General features: G+C 42.3%; 1 protein-coding gene across 3 annotated transcripts in view; it reads right to left on the reverse strand.

The window, feature by feature from the left end:
• The window catches only part of large2 (LARGE xylosyl- and glucuronyltransferase 2), a 93,140-nt gene that overhangs the window by 40,911 nt on the left and 25,583 nt on the right, over positions 1-26,646 (reverse strand). Inside the window, exon 1 of one of the 3 annotated variants that reach the window (XM_005949519.2) lies at positions 2,662-5,621. The exons of the other annotated variants lie outside the window; for them this stretch is intronic. The gene's annotated coding sequence lies outside the window, so the exon portion shown is untranslated. Of the gene's footprint in view, positions 1-2,661; positions 5,622-26,646 lie in introns of those variants that run through there. 3 annotated transcript variants of the gene reach the window in all.

Below are 26,646 nucleotides of genomic sequence, written 5' to 3' on the forward strand. Positions count from 1 at the left end.
TCAACAAAAACCAGGAAGGAGGAGGCCATTAGCCCATGTTTGTCCACTCAGCCAGCTGCTGCAAAGGATAAACAACATTACGTTCATGAAGTTTCAATATCGATTCCACTTGTAATACTTTCATTATTTAGTATTTATTGACTGTCAAAATAAACTTCAGTGAACACATGCCCGTTCGTCTTTTAGCAAATAAGGTTGTCGTTGTTGGTTCTAGAGAAAAATCTCGACATGCTGATGCTATGAAAAGTTGGTGCTATCCTGAAGCCAGAAGATGAAGTGAAGAAACACTCGCTCCCCGAGCTTTTCTCAGAGCCCTCCTCATGCTCCACTCCATCCAGCATTCCCATCAGCCTCAGTTCTATTTTCCGTTTCATGCCATTTAACAAATTAGCACAGCAAATTTAATGTCAGTTCAGAGCAGACACTTTGTCCTTTGTGAACATTTCTTCTCCTTACTTTTGTTATTATTATTAATAATTTACAGAGATCCCGTAATCATGCCTGAGTAAGGTACTGCTCATTCCCCATTGATTTTCCTTTGATTCCATTTGGTCAGGATTTAATCAGCTGTACTGTCAGTGTGCTGACTGCTCTGTCAGGTCAAGAGTGTTTCTTTGTGATGTATCAGAGTAAGCTGAGATGGGATTAGTGAGTTTGTGACCAGGAACGACCTTTTTCATTTAATTTCCCTGTACTCCCACAGACAAGAGCTGGAACTGACAATGATACATTGTCTCTCTTTCTGTGTCTTTGTCTCGCTCTTTCACAGATGAGCTGAGCCACAATTTTCATTTTACACTTTAAAAAACGGCTATAGACATTATTTTTTCAAATACAACTATGTGTCTTAATTATTGCTAATATAAAGAGTTCTCACCATCATTGGTAATGACCCCAATCCTCAATCAAACTGTGAACCTTTGCCAATCAGTGCAAGTAGTTTTGGAGCCTCGACATTATCCCTGGGAGGTTCATGTCAGAAATTACTCAAAGTACTGAAGAATTTTACTCCAATCCTTCATACCAGAAAACTCTTTAGCGTGATTTATTGCTGTGGTGGAAGAATTATTCAGCCTTTTATTTTTCTAATATATCTCTAATTTTTCTTCCTGACCTGTAAGTTTAAAACATAAATGAACTTTAATTTACATTTTTCATACTGTTGATTATTACTTAGCTCCTCTCATTGATGCAGAATTTTAGAATTGTGGCAATCTGCAGTACACTTAACTGAACATATTTTACATACTGTTGGGTTCCTAAATTTGTCATGTAGTCCTGCAGAGCATGTTACATGCTAAGTAAGATTAGATTTCCTTTTAAAAAATGTTAATTTTAAAGTAACAAACTGCCAAATAAATTAGCAAAGAGTCAAAAAGTCGAGCAACAAGTCACGCCCCACTCTTCAACCCATCTTCTTTCTGTTTTCTTTGCATTATGAAGCCTATATTCTTCCATGAGATTTCACACCCAGTGACATCTGAAGCTTCAAAGCTGTAGATCAATGGTGCCATTATTCTACATCCATTAAACTCTGCAATCCACGCTTATTTCATAATGAAAATACATTTCCAATTTAAATACTCCAGTAAATACAACCAACCTGCATAGTGCTTGAATAAACTTACTGGGAGACATGTTTAACAAATGCACCACGTGCTAAACAAACAGTCTAAAACAAACAGAGACTATAACATAACTCAGACCAAGTCTACGATATGCATCTGTGGCCTTATTGTTCTTGAGTTTACAATTTGGGATCGACGTATACTGGAAAATTCTACAGAGTAAGGTAAAGCTACCCCTAACCCTCAGCTCAGCTAATCACTGTCATGATGGTGGATGTAAAGAAGTTGAATAACTTAATAACTATTCACACATAAATCTTTGCGAGGGTGCATGGTTAACCATATATAGAGAAAAAGAATGGGTGTAGGAATAGTTTCTATAACGCAGCATTTGAGACAAAGGCCACAGAAAGCTGCACGTGTTGCTCAGAGTTAAGAGAGATCAAAGCAAATCTGTTTACGGTGGACAGACAAATACTACAGAGAAATGAAACCTATCCTTAGAAACAGGGCTACCCTTTTAAGAAATAAATGTCACTGCAGAGTTTCTGAATGTCACTTTTGAGCGTTGCACACTCTCCAACTATATTACGTTCAGCTTCATTGTACTGCAGGGCAGAACTGTAAGTGACAAATGTGAATACCCAGGACAAAGTAAATCAAAAACATCCACAAGGACGGGTGAAACCAGCAGAGGCAAGATCACACAGCATGTCTGAATGTAATGAAATCCTCCTCCACCTACAGTACTCTGAGCAGGTGCATTATAAGGTGCCTTATAATAACATCCCAAAGACAAACGAGTAAATGCATTTTGTCTGTGAAAACACAGCTCTGGACACAAAGGCAGAAACCTGAGGAGAAGAAGCTGAACGACAATGGGACCGGACACAGATGGGTTTAAATCATTGCTAACAGCACTGCATGTTGGTTATTTCACTCCTGTAACGCTTCACAGTGTCCTTTACGTCGTATAATTTCTTGAATTGTATACATAAACAAAGCAGACGGACGATGCAGAAACAAGCCAGTATAAAACCTTTAAAACACACACGCAGAAAGAGCAGAAGCGACCTTTACCCTGTCGCCGTACCTGGGTTTTTCCTCTCCTGCACATGTGGCTGCAAATCCAAATTCAGCTGCATAGAGTGAGTCAAGCCCTCCTCATTCCCTCCTTCTAATCCTCCTCTTTCAAAGCTCCAACAATAAACTCCAGAGTTCTTTTCTCTCTCGACAGACTTTTGTCCCAGTTCTTCACCCTCTGTCACTGCTTCGTGCCCTCCTTTCCTTCACTCTGCCTGCTCTCCTCCCACTGCTCCTCCTCCTCTTCCTGCACAAACACGCTATAAATCGCCTCCACCTCCAAGGCAATGGCTCTGATTTCAGCCCCCACCTCTCCCTGCTGTCCTCCTCTGGCTTTTGCAAGAAAAGAGTTGAGCTCCTTCAGAGAGAGAGAAAGGTAGAAAGAGGAGAAATGACAGAGGGAAAGAAGCGGTGTCGCCTTACTTGCTGTCAAGAACACAAGAGAGAAGCTTTGTGGGAGAAGAAGCTTTAAAAAAAACCTGTGGAATTCAAACGACGTGAGGCTCAGTTTTTCACAGGGTGGGCTTTTTGCATAGCCTGAATACACCTGCCACACCTGCTGTTGGACCATAATCAGACTAAAAACCCAGCTAGAACAGAATAAGACTGCATCTCTTATCCAGTCCAGGAAACACATGACATTTCATACATGTACTAGATAACTGTACCAGAAGCTGAACTAACAGTTGTAAGATAAGTTAATTGTTTTTGGAGGTTTTTTTGTTTTTTGGTAGACCTTTTTTTTTTTAGCCAACTGCCACGACCTGGGATTAGAATGTGCAAAAGCCAAAAGTCACATACCCTAACTCCAGTCCTCAAGAGCTACCACCCTGCAGCTTTTAGATGCATCCTTGTTGTGACACACAACAGCTTTGCCAAATGTGATGGCATCCAACCATTTCATTCAGCTGTGTTGCAGCAGGGATGCATCTAAAAGCTGCAGGACGGTAGCTCTCGAGGACTTGAGTTGGACAACCCTGCCATAGAGTATCTCATGGCTTTGGATTGGGTTAAGAGACTTAGATTTCTAGTCTATGTGTCCTTATAAAGCAAGAGAAATTATCATGTTAAATGACACGAGCAAGTGTCTATTAGCTATGTCCAGATGATTGGGCCGAATAAAGGGCAAACCAGTCTAATCCACTACAGGTCCAACTCACTATTTCTAGGATGTAAAGGATGTGCTGATAACAATCACACCGACCTCAAGTGATAACCGTAAAGGTACAGAATCAAAGTGTAAAGCTTTACAAATATCACTCAGTAACCTGACTGAAAGCCTGCAAGAAGTCTACATAAAGCAACTAACCTTCATTATGTCCTTATAGCTGAAGGTCATGCGTGCAGATTACAATGTATCTAAAGGTTTATTTACCTGCCAATGAAGTGAAGTGCTTGACTTGTGTTGCAAGGATTATATCCTGGGCCACATCTGCACAGTGGCTCAAATGTCTTAACGCACATTATATCTGGCCCATCTTAGGCAGAACTCTGGCTAACTCAGCTTTGAGTCGAGGCTGTAAGTCGACATGGTCACGCAAAACTTTGGTGTGGGTAACACTTGGATCAGTCAGTACTATCACTTTTGCCCTGCAGTATTACTGCGGTAAATGACAGTGAAGGTTACACCAACACTGCGCTGTTGCTCACTGAGGAAAATGATTTAGTATTTTATTCACACACAACTCTGTGATACCGCTCGACACTGAAGATTAGGTTCAGACCTTCAACTAGTTTAATGTATAACCAAGCAGGAAACTTGGCTTTTCTTTTCATTTACTCCGGCCGTGACTTGCATAATCCAGGCACACATTCCCTTAAAGAACTAGACCTGCAATCAACAGACAGCGATTTACTTTTTGTTTTATAGTTTGCCAAATGTTATTCGAGTAAATTCATCCTGGGTCATCTTTTGTTTTTCTGTGCCTGCAGGCATGAAGGTAAGCGCTATGATAACAAAAGCACCATGAAGGAGGGAGTGCTCTATAATTACAGTGTATACAGACCTACAGTGTTGAGGAGGAGCATGCCAAGAACCAGTCTGAGCACGCTGCATACCTGAGCTAACCAAGCTCTGCTGATAGGTTTGCTTGACCTACAGAGCTGTGCACGGACTGGCACCAGCCTACATATTTGATCTGCTACAGCCCTATGTCCCTAGCATGTCTCTGAGGTCATCTGATCAGGGCTTACTTGCTATAAAAAATACTAAAAGGAGGACTAAGGGTGATAGAGCTTTTGTCACTGTGGCCCCAAGACTGTGGAACTCTCTCCCCCACGCATTAAGAACTGTGGACTCAGTAGCTGTTTTTAAAAAACAACTCTTACCTTTTTAAAACTGCTTTTGGTTAATGTTATGCCTGTTTTATTTTCTCTTTTTAAATCTTTTTATGACTTGTAATCTTATGTGCAGCACTTTGTGATTCTGTCTTGAAAGGTGCTATATAAATAAAGATTTATTTATTTATTATTATTTATGCTTCATTAAGGATGCAGATCAACAGAGTGGATCGGCGGGGAGGCTGGGAACCAACTACGGCTCTTATTTCTTCTCCGGAAACAGCTCACACACGGGGAAACTCAACTTTGTACATGAGTGTCTGGAACATCTGGAACAACTGCCTGCTATGTAAACTGTGAACACAGCTCTGAGCAATCTACCTGCTTCCTTTAGCATTTCAGGAGCTTACGAGGGGACATTTTTTTCACTGCTACACACACAGATATCATCTTTAATTATCAGTTAATCTAATTTAAAAATAAATCTTAGTCTACTAATACGGTGGACGAACAGCTACGCGAGGAGCAGGCGGGTTTTAGAAGTGGAAGGTCCTGCATTGGACAAATATTCACGCTGAGATCAATTATTGAGCAGAGCCTCGAATTCCAGCAAAGGCTATGCGTGAACTTCGTTGACTTTAACCCTCTGGGGTCCAGGGTATAATTGGCCGTTTTTGACTACTTTTGATTTTACCTCTATATTTCACCTTTAAAATATGTTTTTCTTGCCTTGTTTGGTATCATTATTTTCAGCACAACCTCAAATATCTGAAATTTGAGTTATTTTTTCATTTTGGTATACTATATTAGCACAGTTGATCTAAATTCAGACAAAAAATTCAAAATCCGAGTAGAAAAAAGTTATATTTTTTACTGTAAAACCCACAAACATGTTTAACGAATCATTTTCATAACTTGAAATGCAAATAGAAATTGTACATTTCTAAAAATTATGCACAAGTTTTGCAAACAACAAAGTTATATGGTACTATTTACCTAAAAATGCAGCCAAGGCCTCAGGCGATTTTTACATAACCATTTAAATCTATTTACAGAACAATCAGGTGTGCTGCATCAAATAAGAAGGCACACAAATTATTTGTGCCAGTCCAAAAAATGTAGTTTGTGTTCAGTATAAGACAGAGTAGAACACCAAAGGCCTAAACCCTGCAGGTCTAACAGCAGGGGGTGCATCAGTCCAGTTTTCCATGTGGGAACAGCGTTTACACTGGAATCTGCCTTTGACGGCTTTTTTAGAGCAAATATGAAATTCAGCAGTATAACTGACACACAATGCAAGACAATAACTACACAACAGACTAACTATAGCCTCCAAACACGCTAAACGTCACTAATGTCTCACATATGAAAACTCTCTCTCTCTCTGTCTTTCGCTCGCCCGCTTTCCGTTGCGGGTGTCACTCCTAAAAACTTCCCCTTCTCCCTAAACAACAAAATGTCACATGTTGCCATATAATTTTTTTGATTGGCTGACATGGTAAACTCTAACACCAATAGGGAAGGGGTGTTTTTTCTTTTTCTTTTTTCACTCGTAAGTGGAGAGTGTTTGCTAACGCTCTCTGTAGAAAACGCCGTTTCTACCGTTCTTCCCGCTGTGAACACCACTGTTTTGTTCAGAAAAAAACATTGCGTGTATTTTTTATCATAAGTCTGGTTTTACGTGGCCCATCGACACAATTCAAAAACTGGTATATAGTTTGAAGTCGGCACTTTTGAGCCAAGTTGAAATGGAGACTCTGACGCGCTGCATCTTGTAGCTGTGTCGTCTTAAATTGGTCATGTGATTTTGACGCGCCAGCGTGTCCGGCGACCCCAGAGGGTTAAAAAGGCTTTTGATAGCCTTAATTGAGACACGCTCTGGAAAATCATCAAGTCTTACAGAGTACCCGACCGCTTCGTTACCGCGTTCCAAGCATTGTACTGCAACTCTAGTTGTTGCGTCCGAACAGACAACAGCATCACGGAATATTTTAACATCGATACTGGTGTGCGACAAGGCTGCGTCCTATCGCCATTCCTCTTCAACATCGCCATTGACCATGTCATGCGCCGAGCAATTGGACCAAACACGATGGGCATCGCCGGACGTGATCCCCTGCAGCAGTTCACAGATTTTAGCAGTGACAGGGACGTGGAGCATGACGTTAAGTGCAGAATTGGGAAAGCATGGGCAGCCTTTCAACGACTATGACCTATATGAATGACCACCGCACTGCCTTTATCAACCAAGGTGCGGCTCCTGAAGACCATTGTTATACCGACGGCACTGTATGCAGCGGAGACTTGGAAATCAACTGCAAAGATCAACCGCCATCTAGACATCTTCCAACAACGTCTTCGACAGCTGCTTAAGATCACATATCGGGATCGCGTTACCAATGAAGAAGTATATCGCCGTGCAGGAGTAGAGCCGCTCCATGTCCAAGTCACCAAGCATCGGTTCAGATTTGCCGGTCACATCCTTCGGCTACCGGACCCGAGACCTGCCCGTGTCGCGGTTCTGTGGAACCCAAAGAATGGAAAGAGACGGCGAGGAAGACCCAAAATAACATGGAGGAGGACTTTCCTTGAAGATTTACGTTCTGTCGAACTATCATGGGATGAAGCAACAACTGCAGCGATAGACCGAGTTCGATGGCGTTCCATTCTCGCCCGATGCGCCAATCAGCGCGGGAGGATCTAAGTCTAAGTAAGTATGTCTACTAATATGTAGCTGTGATGCATTAAAGCTTGACACACAGTAGCTTCCTCCTCTGTGCAGTGGAACTCCGATGTTGTTCAAAAACTAATAAAAAAGAACAAAATGAGTAATACTGTTCGATTGGGAATGTAGCTTCAAGGAGAATTATTGTGTTTTATTCTTCTTCTATCCACATGTTTTTGGACACTAACACAAATATAGTGATTTTGCCTCTGTGGACCACCACAGTGAATGTTAAGCATCCATCCATCCATCCATTCGCTTCCGCTTATCCTTTTCAGGGTCGCGGGGGGCGCTGGAGCCTATCCCAGCTGTCATAGGGCGAAAGGCGGGGTACACCCTGGACAGGTCGCCAGTCTGTCGCAGGGCTAACACATAGGGACAGACAACCATTCACACTCGCATTCACTCGCACATTCACACCTAGTGACAATTTAGATTAATCAATTAACCTATCCCCACAAGCTGCATGTCTTTGGATGGTGGGAGGAAGCCGGAGTACCCGGAGAGAACCCACGCAAACACGGGGAGAACATGCAAACTCCACACAGAAAGACCCCGGCCTGATGGTGGAATTGAACTCAGGACCTTCTTGCTGTGCGGCAACAGTGCTAACCACGCAACCATTCACACTCACATTCACTCGCACATTCACACCTAGTGACAATTTGGATTATCCAATTAACCTATCCCCACAAGCTGCATGTCTTTGGACGGTGGGAGGAAGCCGGAGTACCCGGAGAGAACCCACGCAAACACGGGGAGAACATGCAAACTCCACACAGAAAGACCCCGGCCTGATGGTGGAATTGAACTCAGGACCTTCTTGCTGTTGGAATTAAAGCCATTTCTATGGCTGCACACTCCAACTCTAAATACACTTCCTATATATTTGGTACTTTTGTTTTACTTTTGATAGTGCACGGTATACATTTTTATTTCAGTTCACATGTTCATTCTTTAGCATAGTTACATTAGAGTAACTTTTCTAGCTTCTATATGAAAAACAAATTTAAAAACTGTTACCTCTCAAAACAAACCCATTTAAAAACATTCCAATCAAAGTAACAGACATATATTGTCCACCAGTGTTGGTCAAGTTACTTGAAAAAAGTAATCAGTAACTAATTACTGATTACTTCCCCAAAAAAGTAATCCCATTACTTTACTGATTACTTATTTTCAAAAGTAATTAATTACTTAGTTACTTTTTAAAAACACGATTTACAACCTGAAGAGGTGATAAAGCGATAGATCTTTCAGCCCAATTCTACTTTTTCTACATAATCCATCATACAAAATGTAATCAAATGGAAAAGTCTCTTTTTAAAACTTGTTTTATTAGTTTTAATCTTTTAACTTTATGCATCAAGCAAAAATTTAATTATATGCAACATTCTCTGACTGGAAGAAATTAGTTTAACATTTAAACCTATTTTCTGCACATTCCAGCACATAAAATAAAATATTTTTTGTGTTTACACTCAGTCTTTCAAATAGATGCAAGTAAAACACAGCAGAAAATAAATAAAGTCAAAGACTCAGCGGTCCTGTTGCTCTATTTTCACCTGTAAAGCAGGACTGGGTAGGCGGAGGTTTACCCTGGTGCAGGTGTGCCACGGTCAGTTGAAGAATCCGCGAGTTTCTCTGTGAGTTTCCCATTACGTCGTAGCACTCGGTGCTTGCTTGGAAGTTTAGGGGTTTTTTCGCTGTAAAAAGAAGTTTTCTTCCCACGCACGATGGACACTAATGTTTTTGTCACTTTTTATGGAATCAAACTCAAAGTAAGGTCAGTACTTCCACGCTTTAAACGCTGCACGCTCATACTCTCTCCCACTCGATATGTGATCCATTGTTGATCTGCACACAGCTGTTGTCACGAACGGCGCACTCGCTTACGTCACTGTCGTGAGACATTCTCGCAAAAAATCACGGTTTTAGTAACGCAGTAACGCAGCGTTCCTACGGGAAAGTAACGGTAATCTAATTACCGTTTTTGCAATAGTAATCCCTTACTTTACTCGTTACTTGAAAAAAGTAATCAGATTACAGTAACGCGTTACTGCCCATCTCTGTTGTCCACTACTAAACATGATTATGCCTATTACAGTTCTGGGCAAAGTCTCGAGCCATCCCTTCTCTATATTTTATTTCCAGGAAGCCAGATTTCCATGTAATCTTTTGAAGTGGTCTTAAACAACTGTTCAACAGATTTTGGTCTTTCAAAGATGAGATCTTTGTTACTAGCAGCCAGCCTGGCAACAAACACATCATTTGTTCCAATCTCTTTTGTTTAATCTGCAAAAAAAATGTCCAACACAACACAGCTCGACAAAATAAAATATTAAATAAAAATAAATAAAAGTATTTTTGCACCAACAAGGTGATTAGCAGAGAGCTATTAACACACCACATCTCAGTATGGTGTACAGTGTGCCCTTGAGCATTTTAGGAACCAGGCAAGTGAAGGACAAAGGAAGAAGAAAGAAGAGACAGGCCTCAAAAAAAAAGCTAGAGCCGATGAACAGTAACGACCTTAAGAAGAATAAGCTACTCTCGGTTGCTCCCTTGTCACAAAGGATTGCCACAGCCGGTAGCTGTACATATTTGATTTGGCAGACAGCGGAGAAAAAAATCCATCCAAGTTCTCATGCAGGAACTGACAAATGCGTATCGCCCTGCAGTTGATCCACATACCGTTCACTGGTGGCTTGTGAGAAACGGTCTTGGTTGTCAAGAAGCCATTCTTAACCTCCTAGGACCTGCCGTCCACATATATGGACATCACATTTTGGGTTGTGCAGACCAAAATATTTAAACTCCTCCACTTGGGGCAGGGTCTCGCCCGATCTGGAGTGGGCAATCCACCCTTTTCCGGCTTAGGACTATGGCCTCAGATTTGGAGGTGCTGATTTCTCATTCCCACTGCTTCACACTCGGCTGCGAACCGTTCCAAGGCAAGGTGGAGGCCATCACCTGATGAAGCCAATAGGACCACATCATCTGCAAAAACCAGAGATGAGATCCTGAGACCACCGAATTGAAAGCCCTCCGCCACTTGGCTATGCCTAGAAATCCTGTCCATAAAAATTATGAACAGAATTGGTGACAAAGGGCAGCCCTGGCTGACCCACCAGGAACGAGTCCGACTTATTGCCGGCTATGCAGACCAAGCTCTTGCAACGGTCGTATAAGGACTGAATGGCCAGTAGCAATGGGCTAGACACCCCATACTCCCGAAGCACCCCCCACAGGACCCCCCAAGGGACACAGTTGAATCCCGTCTCCAAGTCCACAAAACACATGTAGACTGGTTGGGCAAACTCTCATGCGCCCTCGAGTATCCTCGAGAGGATAAAGAACTGGTCCAGTGTTCCACGACCAGGACGAAAACCGCATTGTTCCTCCTGTATCCAAGGTTCGACTAGCGGACGAACGCTCCTCTCCAGCACATAGACTTTCCCACGGGGCTGAGGAGTGTGTTTCCCCTGTAGTTAGAACACACCCTCTGGTCCCCTTTCTTATAGATGGGGACCACCACCCTAGTCCGCCAGTCCAGGGGTACTGTCCCTGATCTCCACGCAACATTGCAGAGACGTGTCAACCAAGACAGACCTACAACATCCAGAGCCTTCAGGAACTCGGGGCGGACCTCGTCCACCCCAGGAGCTCTGCCACCAAGGAGTTTTTTAACTGCCTCAGTGACCTCGCCCCCAGAGATTGGCGGGTCATCCCCTTCGTCCCCAGACTCTGCTTCTGCCACGGAAGATGTGCCAGTGGGATTGAGGAGGTCCTCGAAGTATTCCTTCCAGCGCCTGACAATTCTCCCAGTCGAAGTCAGCAGCACTCCTCCCGCACTATACAAAGTGCAGGTAGAACACCGCTTTCCCCTCCTGAGTCGTCTGACGGTTTGCCAGAATCTCTTCGAGGCAGTCTGAAAGTCTTTTTCCATGGCCTCCCCGAACTCCTCCCACACCCGAGTTGTTGCCTCCGCCACCGCCCGCGTCGCACTCCGCTTGGCCTGTCGGTACCTATCAGCTGCCTCCGGAGTCCCACAGGCTAACCAAGCCCGGTAGGACTCCTTCAGCGTGATGGCTCCCCTCACCTCAGGTGTCCACCAGTTGGTTCGGGGGTTACCACCACGACAGGCACCCAAGTGGAGGAGTTTAAGTATCTCGGGGTCTTGTTCACAAGTGATGGGAGAAGGGAGCCGGAGATCGACAGACGGATTGGTGCAGCGGCTGCAGTGATACGGATGCTGTAGCAGTCTGTTGTGGTGAAGAGAGAGCTGAGTGTAAAAGCGAAGCTCTCAATTTACTGGTCGGTCTACGCCCCTACCCTCACCTATGGTCACAAGCTGTGGGTAGTGACCGAAAGAACGAGATCGCAAATACAAGCGGCGGAAATGTGCTTCCTCCGAAGGGTGGCTGGCCTCTCCCTTAGAGATAGGATGAGAAGTTCAGCCATCCGGGAGGGGCTCAGAGTAGAGCCACTGCTCCTCCACATCGAAAGGAGCCAGCTGAGGTGGTTCGGGCATCTGACAAGGCATGTCCCACCGGGAGGAGACCCCAGGGCAGATCCAGGACACGCTGGAGAGATTATATCTCTCGGCTGGCCTGGGAACGCCTTGGTGTTCCCCCGGATAAGAGTGAGAGTCTAAAACATGGTGGAGGTTCTGCCGTGGGTCGTGGTTGCACTTCAGCCAGTGGTGTTTGGAACTTATCGAAACTGTTGGAATTATGGATGCAGAGAATAAACATCAGGATAACATCTAACTGAAAACAGCTTCATTTGTCTCAGTGATTGCAAACACACCTGGGTAGAAAAACATACAATGAAAACTATTAATCACGGATTGGCGTCCCTATAGAGCCGGGACCTCAGCAGTCGGGATCATTTCGACTGAGGACGAGATTAAAGCCGGCCAACATTTAAAGAAGGGGTTTGGACTTGGACTATTCCTGAAGACGACTTAAAGAAAGGATAAGAAAGATTGGCTGAGACATACGAAACACTGACTGTCAGGCTCATTATGCTGCATTTCCATTCAATAAGTTACTGTACTTCTTTTCCATTTTTCTACCAAAATATAAAGAAATGAGGGGTGACTCAAAACTTTTGCACAGTACTCTCCAGCCAACAGTAGCACAGCTATCAGTCTTAGCCTTAAACCACTGCAGTCTGTGTCTTTCTTTTTTATATTAGAGAAAGAAAAAGAGAGAAAATGAAGCAGTGCAATGTGAAACATTATTGCTCCTCTGAGATAAAATCAGGTTTTTACAAAGCGAGGTCTGCAGGTCAGCAACATCTTTTTTCAGTTTACTCCAAAAAAAACCCCACTTTTTGTTAATGCCTCCTGCCCTCTGGCTGTGGATCGTGTATGGTGGGTAACTGTCCTTCGGATGATTTGACAACTTAACAACAACACTTCTCTCCTTGTTATGGGGCCACAGGTCAGGTTTACTGGCCCAGGGAGGGGGGTCTTATTGAAGGCTGCTAGCAGATAAACAACAGGAGGGACAGAAAGGTGAGGAGAAATAGGTCTGCGCTTCCTCAGAGAAGCAGAGAAAGAATCTGGTGGATTGTGGGTGTCTGTGGAGTGGCTGAGGAGTTGCGTCTCCTACTTGCACCTCCCCCCTCCTCCTTCTCACTTCCAGAAGAGGATGAACTCTGCAGAATTTTTATGTACTTTTTAATAAATAGCTGGTATAGCTCCAGAAAGCACAGAAACTGTAAATGTTTACCGTCACCATCAAAATTTTCCATGCACTCATCGTGGGTCGTGAGTGTGGGTGGAGAACGCGGCACAAAAGTGTGCTGTAAACTGGAAATGTTGCCACCTTTGAAGTGGTTGCTTCAAATTCAGGGTCTACTGGAGGTCTGCTGTGGTCTTCAGAGCAAGCATCCGTCTGCTGCGTCCACACGGCAAAAAAAAAAAATGCAAAAAGACTGAGTCACTCTATCAGTCTGCTATCAGTGGGAATGATTTATTCACTGGTATCACTGGGGTCAGAAAAGTTTCCAATACTCGGCACTGGATTCGCTCACAATTCAGTTAAATTCTGTACTCTGTTTGGAGGGAAACCAATGTTAAAAATAAAGAGTAACAATAAGAGAAATAGTTAAAGGACAACAGCTGCTCGGCTACTTGAAATTCAGAAGCAGATGATCCGTGTTTGATAGCACAGCAGAGAATCTCTCTCCATCTCTTTCAGTGTAAACATGCTGTGCCCTCTGGCTCTGCACTGCCCACCCACATGGACTGCATAAATAATATGACAATTGACTCGTAGAGTACAGAATCATGCACACATTCACACACAAGAGTGCTCGTGTTTGTTTCGCCGTGCTCCAACCGCCTCCACACTGCGTAGTCATATCCACAAAGTCCGCTTCTGGACAGTACAGCAGGTCAGAGGTTTTATTAAGACTCTTTTAGAGCCCCTCCGCTGTTGTACACTCGCCTGCTATTTCTGAGCAACTTTCCGATGTCCTCTGGAGCAGGCCTACCTATACATCTATCAAAATGTAATTACTTTCATACTACTTCCAAATACTTCTACACCCTCTGGAAAGATAACAAACTTCTATCCCAAGTGCTGTAGCTATAGACTAAATATAAACAAAGGATGGAAGGTGGAAGTGAGCTAAAACTACGTTCTTTCTAATGGCCAGCAGGGGGAGACTTCTACAGCTGAAAAGAGAAAGGCAGATTGTGCAGAGATCTCTAAGAAAATGATTTATGACCACAGCAAACATTTTCCTAACGAGTCTCAGTCACTAGATTCTTTATATTTCTTTTTAATTTATTGCCCCATTTAGAATAAAATGGCCGATAACACAAAGTATGCACACAGAACGGCTAGTCTGCGATTAATTAGTCAGATCTCAGATCCTGTCCGTTCACAGTTCTTCGGGCTTCAACATTATAGTCTGCAAAGTTTTCCACTAACATTCAAACTCAGTTGGCACAGTAGAGACTATTCAGGGGTTTTCACAGGGGACCAAAAACAGATACAGCTGGCACTGTTAATGTAGCTCCATCGCTTAGATGGACCACACTTCCTCCTTTAAAGATATTTTATTGTTGACAGAAAAGCTTCCACACATCATACCATCTAGCTCTGAATCGAAAATCGAGGATTTTCCACTTTTAATCTTTTCGTTGCATGTGGAAAAGGTTGTTTTTTTCTTTTAAGTGGCACTTCTAAAGAACCCGCTCACTTTAATATAAGCTCCAAAGTGGAGAAACACCACAGGGTTTTCATGCACCGTAGACAGTTTGATGTATTCCACGTTCCATGTCACATACTGAATATATCTGGAACAGTGCGGGGAGAAGTTTCATGTGCGGACCGAATAAACCTCAACGCTGATGGTGCAGTGCCAATGCAATGAGTAAGCAAAAACAATAACATGAGACCAGAGTTGAATTCCAGTATTTAAACAACCCGATGATCAGATTCATTGTTGATCTCTTGGTGCATCTCCTTTGGGCTGCGTTTGGCTCCGTAATGTCGTCTGTGGCTCTGTGCAGGTGTTTTAGCCCTATGTGGTCCTGTTCCATTTAGTTGCACCTCTTTGTAACCACTGTGTGTTCCCTTCTGGTCATTTATTGTCCCTTTGCAACTGCTTCATCTCTCTTTTTGGCCGTTTTGTCTTTGTGGTCAATTTACATACCGATGGTTTCGCTTTATGGCATTCTGTGATCAGTTAGAGTCTTTCACCAGCAAGAGAGAAAACACGACCTCCTCATGGTCAGTGTGGGATTCCCATTGGTTGTTTATTGTCTATTTGCAGCAGCTTTATTTTGCATTTTGGCTGCTTTTTCCTGCCTTTGTGGTCTGCTAAACTGAGCTTTGACTTCAAATAAAATAGTCCCAGAGCTCCCAGATGCTTTGGATCCCAAAGGAATTCATTTTAAATGTAGCAGCACTGTTGTGTTTGTGTGAGCTGACAATGATTTGCCAGTTTAGCTTCATTTAAAGTTCAATCTTGCCAATGAGTTAAATCAATGAGAATGGTGTTACACTTAAACGGTTTATTTTCACAAATCACAACTTTCCAGGGTGCAGAACACAAACATACATGCTGCCAGTGTTAACCCTCTGTGCAGTCCTGTCCTTCACCTTAACAGGGCCTGAGCTCATTACTCAGTGATGATATGAGAGGACAGCAGCATTACAGCCTTTGAATGAGCCACGTGATGTCTAAGGTACACAGATGATGGACACACCATCGTTCAAAACTAATGTACTGCACGAACACAAGTCAGAATTTCACCAAACTCATGGTCAGCCAAACTGCCCTCATCCAACCTTGGAAGCTCAGCAGGTCAGGTGTGGTTAGTTCTTGGTTGGGAGACTGCCTGGGAATACCAGATTCTGGAAGCTTGTCCCGTCTCTTCTCTTAACCGTCGCCCCTAACTGGTCACTGCAGCTCCCCCGCGCTGAGCCTCGTTCTGCCAGAGGAATTGAAGGAATCTGAATTGAATCCGGAGTTGCATTCTAGGCGTCCCTCTGAAATCAGGATGGATTAAGGTCCTAACGGTTAAATTTCAAGACTCACACTTTGCAACTCACCTTCAACATCAGAGAGCTTTTGAATCTTCATGAACTTCAGGAGTGCATCGGATCTAGACCTTCAGAGGCTGTGCTCTAATTCAGCCTGAAGGGCAAAGGTTAGTTGGGTTATACGGTCAGTGTTCGTTACACACTCAGTATCTTAGAAAGTCAGACTTTGCACTGTCAAAACTCATTTTATTATGCATTTTCTTTCATGATTGACAACAGCTTCTAACGGCCAATCCAGATAATTCTCTCACTCATGACAATTTCAACAAGATGTACACGGCACTGACTAATAGGAGCACAGAGCGCCCTTCCAAGGTGCAACAAAAACATGCAAACAGTCAGACAGCCTCTGCTGTCCTCTCGGTGTGAGCAAGTCCTTTTTGTTTTGGTTTTTCCCCTTTGATGGGATTCAGCATGATGGATTTAGTATGTCACACCGTGGCTGCCTAAGCCCATCATACCTATTTCAAGACGGCTCAAAATCCATGCCTGGTTAATTTACACAGGAAGATTAGCCACCACAGAAAGAGCCAAGGGTAACTGGAAGGCTGGTAGTTCAGTCTGTGTGCCAAAAAAAACCTCGGGCATTCACTGGAGTGTGAATTATAAACAGAAAGCACTTCAGCATATGTATGGGTCAATGTTGTAGAAGGTGATTTGAGTACTCAAGTAAAGGGTTATCTACCAGCTCTGCTTGGTACAGATGGTTGTTCTGTTTGTGGCATTCCCAACACGTGATGCTAACAGGGAAGTTACAGAGTGCCCTCTGGTGGGAAAACTACACATCAACACTCATGACCTGGAGAAAAGCCCATTAAACTCTGATGTAGTTCAGGAAACAGTTACTATTAGCCAATAATCAATTGGTTGGGCTTTAGTATTATTATAAAAAACAATTAAAACAAACACCCACTGCACAGTTATTAGTTATAGAGGCCACAGGATTTTAGCATTGCTATTGAGCTAAACACACTAAACACTGTTGGAGCCAGCCTCCAGTGGGCAGTAGAGGAAATACCATTCTTTGTACTAGCTTTTCAGTTACATCATTCATAATTCTAATTCGAAATAATGTTGTATGGTATTTTGTCCAAAACGCTCATCCCACTGGGAAATTGCGTCGTTGAGGCACCAAATTGAATCCACTGTTTGCTAGAAGACTAATGAGAGCAAAGATAAAACATTAACCTACAGACCAGACCTTTCCTGGTGTGTTATTATTTACTGCACACCAGGCTTTTCTGAATGTGTGCTCATTGCACTGTGATGTCATGAGACCTCTGCTGGCTTCAGATAATATGGTGAGTCACATGATGCTGTTTGTGTCCAGGACACGTTAATGCTGCAGTGACAGAAGCTCCCTCCTGTTTTCAGCCTTCAATCATTGATCAGTTTGAGGTCTGCTCAGGACAAACTCAATCGACAAAATCAATGTTTCGTCAGAAGTCTGCGTCCTGTGGTTATTCTGTGATTAACTGTCCTTTAACTCTGAACATCCTGGTCAATATTATTCTTGAACATTTAGCAATTAATTTTTTGTAATTGTTCTCCAATCGTGGTCTTGCATTTCCAATGAACTGTACTCTTTTTTTTTTTTACTGGGATAATTATAAACTGGATTATAGAACGCTTTGTTTGTATAGAAGGCTGAATTCTTTTAAGTCTTGTATGAAGAATTTGTATCAATTATTAGTGTGATTATGCAAATAACTCTTTACACTGTAGGAATCGAATGTATCATTTTCCAAATAAAATTTTCACATCTTCAAATTGAAGGTTTATTTTCTTTGAATAAAAAGTGCAAAAAAACACAAATATTCTACTTTTATTTATAACATATTACAGAAAAAAAACTGAACCAGAGTTGTCAGGACCTGTGGGTCCTACACAGCATATGCTTTTCTTTTCAGAAACTGCTGTTTAAATGCAAACAGAGAAAGCTGCTTTCTTCTATATCTGATAAACTGCAGTTACTGATTACTGCTTCTGTTTGTGCCTCACTGATCTTTCCAAAGACGAAGTAGCAGTTCTGAAATGTTAATGTGATCTTCCTGTAAGCATTAACCTTGAATTAATGTGACTGCTCACTTGACTTATACTGGATGTGACTTACAGTGAACTTTGCACACATATTTTTATCTGGCTAACCTAAACTAGTTTGCTTATTTGACTTTACTAGCTGTGCAAGCTCCACAGTTTAAAATATTGCTTACTTATCGTACAATAGGCCTTTGTGCAGTCCCTCAATTCATCTCCTACCTGAAATAACCTATTTTAGCTCCTCTCTCTTTAAGGCCACCCTTAGGGTTACGGTTAGGTTAGAGCTTGGTCACAAACAGTTCAAGAAATTTGAAGATGCTTCCTTTTAAATCAAATCTTTTCACCCACATTTTGGCCCAACTTGGTCTTTTCTTTCATCTTCCACATCTTCAGTGAACCACTCTGTGGTAGCGTTAGGCTCCATCCTCGATGGGCGGGACCAGAGATCACAGAAATTTAATATTCAGCAATTTCATGCAACTACAGACAAAATAACTGCTGGTGACACCAGGCCCAGTTTCCAGGTGAGGTAATTAAGCAGCTATCAGAGAAATACATGATACCGACACATGGTTGACATCACTTGGGTTCCACTGTAAGGTTGGGCGATATGTAAAAATCGTCAGTCCAATAACTGACGACAGGCGATATATTCACACAGGAGCAGACTTTTTGATTGGCGGAGCAATGTAATCATGTACATGCGCGTTTACAACACAGAAGAAGTCCAAACATGGACGAACTAATTGCCAAATTGCACCCTGGAGGAGAGGGCGCAGATAGAAGTCGACTGTTAGCTCAGCGAGGAGGTCGTAGACGGAGACAATCCATAGGTTTGATGGAAAATGCATGAAAAACATTTCCCATTGATGTCACACATGGCATGGAAACATCTGTGTATACCGGCCACGAGCACGCCTTCAGAACGGCTAATATCGTTAACTACCTGTGCATGCTGCTAAAACCTGATGAACTTAAATTTATACGTTTTGTTTGGAGGAAATATTTGACCTTTTCTTGTTTGTTTCAGTATTAATGTATCTACTTTTTGGATTATTCATTTATTTATTCATTGCATTGTGATGTGCAATAAAGATGCGCCAAATCGCACAAAAGACTTTATGTCTGAGATTTTTTTTTTATGTTCGCTGGAAGAGACATTTCTGTTAGCTTCAACGAACATTATTAGCAAACTTGCTCATGGGCAAATAAATAAATCGCCTTTGTAAAAATGATCAACGATAGCCTCCGCCTCGTCAATAGTCGATATATTCGTCCAATCGGCCAACCTTATTCTACTGACGGAAAGCTTGCCAATGGACAGTGAGCGAGACAGTCTGCGCAGACATTTGTGGCTATGACTGCGCAGACGTTACTACCACAAACGCTCCCAGGCAGTGGATCTCCAGCTGTCCATGTCCAGCCTACAGAGTATAATCCAGGTCTGAGGTTTCTGCTCTGATATTGTGCAGATCCAAGATCTCAAGATCTCCCTCTTTGGCCCTGCTGAAGATAACCATCCACCGCTGTGACAGTATATATATCATAGCAGAAAATAAAGACTAGCACAATAGGTTCACTTTCACCATAGAAGACAAAGCTCTGAAAGCAGTCGCATGAGCTGTGAAGATTTAATCTAATCTTTTTCTATACCAGGCCCAATATAATAAAAACGCTCAAGGTTAACGCATTATTACTCTGTTTGAAAGCTGCATCATGTGTTACCTCATCAGTGAAGAGTAAAATCTTCCTTTGCACTTATTTTCACTCACATTAGCACAAATTATGTAACAGCAGTCCAATGCCGAAAAACCATGAAATGTAATTTCACCCCGCCCCCCTTCGGCCGCTGATCTACGGGAGTCCTGTCGCGTACCGATGAATCACAAAGTGCTGTGAGGCATTCGTTTCAGGAAACGTCAGGATGTGATTTTGAGATTGCAGCAATTCCTCAGTTCAAATGAGAAAAGAAGAGAGAGAAAGGGAGGGGAAGAGACTATTTAGAGAGGAGAAGTGGAGGTAAATGATTAAGTATAGTTGTGAGTTCATTTTCCCAGCAGAGCCCGGGCTCCATTTCTTTCCATCCACCAACAGAGATTTATCTCTCTGACAGCAAGGGGAGTGTGTGTGTGTGTGTGTGTGTGTGTGGACAGTGAAAGTAGGCGCTGTGAAGAAAACGAGTGGCTCACATCCATTAATAACAACTTTTCACTGTAAGAATCAAATGTTGTCGCTCTCAATCTTCGTTTGTCACTTTTACCCTCCTTCAATCTTCTCCCTTCATTTCTCCAGCAGTCACAACAAATGTAGTAGATGGCTTCATGGGAGGGCGTCATCATTTACTCTCAATGAAGAAGAGGACAGCAAGGCACAATGGAGAGGCGGGCAGGAGTGGCGTTCACAAAGGGACCAGTTTTCTTTTCAAACTGACTCGCGTGTCTTTTACTTTTCAAAGAATCAACGTGGAGCTGGTTAGGTAACCAAAGAGAAGTTCATCTGATCATTAATATTTGCCTTTTTCAGGATCACATATTTTGCCCTCAAACAGATGTTTACGTGCTTTAACTATAGTTTTCCTGTCACAAGCTTCCAAACAGGCAAAACTGTAAGAAGCATTGGGCTAAAACCTAAACCTCGATGGGTTTGCAATAACCTTGTGGATATTTGAGATTAATGAAGTTATTCACACAAGGTCACCGTAATGTTTGGTCACGCTACAGTCTCACAATTTCTTTTTTTGTCTTTCAGCAGCAAAATAACTTCAGTGCTAACTGTAATGTTAGCAAGCTGCATGGGTAAGGTGGAAGCAATGCAACTTCTTACACTCTAAAAAAAGGATTCATGGGGTTAGTAAGTAAAGCTTAAAATCAATAGCTTTTTCTGCATAAAAAATTAAGTTTGTTGCATGTACACATTGTAATCAGTTGATAACTTAATTTAATGAGTTGGTCGAAATGAAAATAAAGAAAACAGTCTTAGCTCAGTAAAGACAATAACACGTGAAGTCGCTGATGTCTGAGGTCACTTATAAGTCTCCTGCTACAATGAGGGCTGCGCCCGGGTCCTTGTTTTGAAGAGCTCAGCACATCATGTAATTCGGACAAAGCCATACCTGTGTCCGCTTGGGGTGGGATGTACACCGTGGCGATGACTGAGGTGAACTCACGGGGCAGATAGAAAGGGCGGCACTTAATGCTCAGGAACTCCAGATGTGGCGAGCAGCCGCTGGAGAGAGTAGAAATGCTCCTGGCATCACACCACTTTCTGTTTACCATGAAACACACTCCTCCACCTTTGGTTTTGTTCGACTCTGCCGTTCTGTCCGCGCGGAGCACAAAGAATGAATCCGACGGAGTTACGGCCTGGTCCGGCACGGTGGGGGTCAGCCATGTCTCCGTGAAGCACAGAATGTTGCAGTCCCTCATGTCACGTTGGAAGGTGACCCTTGCTCTTAGGTCATCGAGCTTGTTCTCCATGGATTGTAGTTGGCCAGTAGGATACTGGGCAGTGGTGTGCAATGTCTCAGTCTGTTCCGCGTTTCCCCTTCTTTGTTCTACGCCTCGGATACGGCCATCTTTGTTGTTTTCGCGCCGTGATATCTCGGGCAGATGGGTGGTTAAATGTCCAAGATAGATCAACTTGTCACAGTTTACAGTGATACTGCTGTTGTAGATATAAAACAAGGATTTGATGTAAACCAGGCAGAAAATAAGTAATAAACTAAAAGGTATAGTGGAGCAAGCGGTCAGGAAGAATGTGGCCGCACCATATTCTGTATCATTACAGTCATTTTAGAAGCAAGTCTCCCAATTGCTGCCACTAAGGATTCCTAAATGAATGAGGAGATAATGTGGTCAATGAAACAGAAACTGTATGGAATCACAGTTAAAATCCAAAGCAAAGGAAAAGAAAGAAAGAAAGCACATTTTTTTGTCATTGTAACGACACAATTGGCTGCTTTCTCACTGCATGTGGCATCACAAGCATGTCATACATTATGATCATTGTTACTGTGACAATGTGCACGACTGTCAGGTCAGTGTGTGCACCTGCTGTGGGCAGAAATGTGACACCAAAGCTGACCGATGAACGATTGATGTGCTCTGCTGCAACCACAGATGAGAGCTGAGACACACACACACACACACACACACACACACATGCACGCACGAGCTGTCCAAAGACTGGTGATATGGTGTGCTGAAGGTGGACAGACAGAGGTGAACAGGGGTGAAATAATGTGACCACAGGTCAGTCCCCCCGACCTCTGTCCATTAAAACTTGGCTTTGATTGGACAGATAACAGACATCAGAGCAGACATTAGAAGTGATGTGGTGTGCTGATGGGGTCATCTGGGCTATGGTGGGGTCTTTTGTGTTTGGGTTCCCAGGACAGATTCCATTGTTCTGCCGCAGGGGTATTGGACAGGGTGCAAAGGTCAACCAAGGCTTCAAATTAGGGACTGACCTCATGTGTGTGTATATATATGAGGTTATAGGTTGCTTTGATTTTATGAATAAACTTGGATTTTTTTATTGCCCAGTGTTAATCATTGCATTATAAGGTTTATAAATCATCTGTTTCTGGTAGAGGAACACTCCCATTGTTTGCATTTGGATCACAGACTGTGCTTGACATTACTTGGAATGTGGAACCCTGTGGGTTCTGTTTTTTTTTTTCAATAAAGCCAGAGTGTTGGTAGTCTAAATGCCTGGACAGATGCTATTCCTGCAGTGACACAGCTTCTACTACACTTGGATCTGTGCCATCCAGCAGAGTCTAGACATTACCTGCACTGATCTGTAATCACATGTTTTTTTATGTTCTTTAACTGGATGCTTTTATCGGTACCGTGTGTTATGGAGCATAAAGGTTGCAAATTTGCTAACACAAATTCAAATCATATCTCCTATTTTCCTTAAAGGTCTTTTGGTAGGGTCGGCGTTTTCTTCTGGTAACCATGTCACCAACACCTAATGCCACTCCATTGTCTAGTTTGTGTTGGCCATTTTTATGTACTGACAGGAGCTAGGGCTGGGCCATATCATACCGTAATACCGGTATAATGTTGGGCAATGATAAGAAAATGAAATATCGCGATAGAATATGGGTAAAACGCGCATGCGCAGTGCCTTTGTTTTCATACGCACATGGCGGAAAAAGCATGTCGGAGAATGAGAAGGGGGAAAGTGGATCGTTGAATGAAACGGATGAACCAGAATTGGTTTGTAAAAGCTGCAACTTCGTGGTGTGGAACTGGTTTGGCTTTCGTCCGTCAGATACACAACAAAGCACTATTTTTGGTAGCGCATGCTAGCGGGCCGTCGTTATTACCGTGTTTTTTGGAAAATACGGCACACTTAAAATCAATCCTTTGATTTTTCTGAAAATCGACAGGCCCCTTATAATCCCGTGTGCCTTATGTATGAATTCTGGTTGTGTTTACTGACCTCGAAACGATTTTATGTGACACGGCGCTCGAAAATCTGTCAAATGTTTAGTACGACTTTGCTAAGCTACGAACCCGCACCGCTTGATGGATTGTCGGAGCATTACGGCTATCGTAGGCAGGAGCCTCGCGGAGTGATACGTACTGTGCTTCAACATAATATTACCGTATTGTGTGTGTATAACCTCTTTTTAAGTTTTGTGGATATTATACATGGTTATGCTGAGGATATGTCGGCCAGTTTACGCACTGAAATGTTTTTGAGTAAACTGTCAGGGGAATTTCAGTGACTCTGTTAAATTTTTATATAACTTTAATGCATAATAATGTAAATGTTAATTTTAGAGCACTGTCCTGCTACATCTAAAAAAAGATCTGCTGGCTTAACGTAAAAAAATTAAGGTAACAATTTGCATGGATCTTTTTAAGTTACTTCAGCTTAGCCACTATAGCGTAAATGCCACAAGAGTTCTCTAGTTAGGCAAACTCTATTCCTTACGTACAAACAACATGATTTGCTTTGTCCTCTACAAGCTTAATTAAGTTGAACCAACTTAATTTTAATTGTTTAAAAATTACTCCATTTAGTTATTAAAACTTATTTTTTTACTTTTATTCTACTCAGAAATATCCATGCAAATTGTTACCTTAATTTTTTTGAGTACTAATAACTTACAATAACTTATAACTTACAATTATACAATAAATTACACATTGAAATTCCAGTTTTATGATCAAACTGTTTATTAGAACACCAGTCCACCATTCCAGACTCATTGACATTTCAATAGCAGACAAAATTGTTGCCTCCATAAAATAAATGACATAAAACACCCCTGTAAATCTGTCTCAAAAAGACTGAACATTTTGACAGTCATGCTCTGATTCAAGTTTGTTTGTGTTAAAAGTGATAGTTTAGGTTTTTTTAAGTATGAAGTACATTGTGAGTGTATTACACACAGTAGACAGCAGTCAGCACATTCCTGCCACCGACACGCATGATAGGCTCAGTTTGTTTGTGTGACTTTGGTAAATCTGAACTAACCCGAACTAACACCAAAGTCACCAAATAACACAATTACACTTACTGATCAAGGCAGCAGGAGACCAGCAACTCCTGTGTGCTGTCAGGTAAAATTGCTGTTTTTGTCCATGGACGCTGGTGGGCCAGAGCGATTGAAACAACAAGCAGTAGAACTTCTCTTTCCTCACAGAAAAGGCTGTCTGATAGCAAAATAAAGCAGTAAACATATTCTTGATATAATGTACATTTAAACTGACATCAGTTTTATTAGGATGGAGGCTCATCTTGCGTGCCGGTGGCCCCGTCTGCTTCTCCGTAGGTGGAGCTTACTGACTGCCATCTACTGTGTGTAATACACTCACTATACATATGTACCTCATACAGCCTCACTTCAAAAGACCCGAGCTATCCTTTTAAAGTGCATTATTTTGAACTAGGTGTACTTAATGCTCAACGCTCAACTTTACACCTACTGCCTACTGTACAGTATGTAACACAACACATTGCAAACAACAGTGGAACATTTCCCGTTTAATTTGAGGATAGCCTCACTCTTCACATTTTTTAGTACAACAGTTTACTTTTTAGTGACATTACCTTTGGACTGGCTTTCAGATCATCCAGCTCGAGGAATATCTTTTGAAACACTTCAAAAGTGTTTTTCAGTTCTTTTGGGTAGCTGAGGTTGAGTGCATATATCAGCCCCATTAGCAAGGCACAGGCTCTGGGTACATCCAGGTCTGCTAGGACTTCTGTTCCTTCAAGTATGATTCTTGCGCTGGCTGGATCAGACGTTGTGGCACCTCTGGTTACAATCTTCATCACTTCATTGGTAATATCCCCGCCACCATCCTGGTAGGTCAGAATCAATATAAATGTTTTAAGTAATCATACTTATACATGAGAGTAACACAAAATAAAACTATGTATATTATTTTTAGTGTTGAGTTTCTCCTAAAAGTTGCTTTATGTTTCCAAATCAAAGATATTTTTTCTTAAGTGATACAACTGCGCTTATGTATCTGCAGTTAACACCCAAAAGAGCAAAATTATATTTTATGTGCTAATGCACACTCAATGTAATGTCATTAAAACAACTAGTTTATGAATGTTACTTAAGATCTTTCCTGTGGCGTTTCTACAACATGGCGTTCGCTTCCTCGCCCGCGTTTTTTGACTGAACTTTGACACAGGCTGTTCTTCAGCTAGGGCTCAATTAACAAACTTCAATCTCACATAAAAATAACTCTAGGACTTAAACATCAAAATGCATCGATGTTAAACCGAATGTATACTCAGTAACCTACATTTGTTTAGTCATGAATGTAAAACGGCCCAGCCTTTTGCTGGTCAAACCTTCATCAACGCTGCAACGATTTCAAAGTAGAAAGAAGAAAAACGTGTATTACCCTGTCTTTGCAGAGTTAAAACTACTGCTACAGAAGCTCAGTGTCAATTAACACCATTTGGCTGCCACCGTAAAACAAAACTTAACAAAGACTAATGTTACGGTCGAATTACTTCACAAGTTAGCCAGAAGTGTAACGTTACTAGCTTATCACCACCACTCGCCGAGGAAGAGTTTAGTGTTGTGTAAAAAGGATTTCTTGCAGTGCGTGTTGATAGAGTTAAAGTTAGAGTTATTAGCTGCTGTGAATAAAACAAGGCAAAAAATTGTACTCGCCACAAAGCTTTAACGTTTGATAACTTCCGTACAAAATGGCGCTTCTCCGCTTTCTCTCTTTGCCTCCGTTTCTTTCGATCAGTGGTCTGAGAGCACAACATGTCCGGGCAAGTCAGCCTTGTACTCAGCTTTTAAAGGACGCTTACGAGATTTTTAAGTTGTATTAACTGAATACACTTTCATGTTAAGTTAACACAGAAATGTCTGTTCAAAATCGATATA

This window comes from Haplochromis burtoni, unplaced genomic scaffold (assembly GCF_018398535.1).
Source record: "Haplochromis burtoni strain Fernald_Lab_line unplaced genomic scaffold, NCSU_Asbu1 Contig_668, whole genome shotgun sequence".
Taxonomy (NCBI): domain Eukaryota; kingdom Metazoa; phylum Chordata; class Actinopteri; order Cichliformes; family Cichlidae; genus Haplochromis; species Haplochromis burtoni.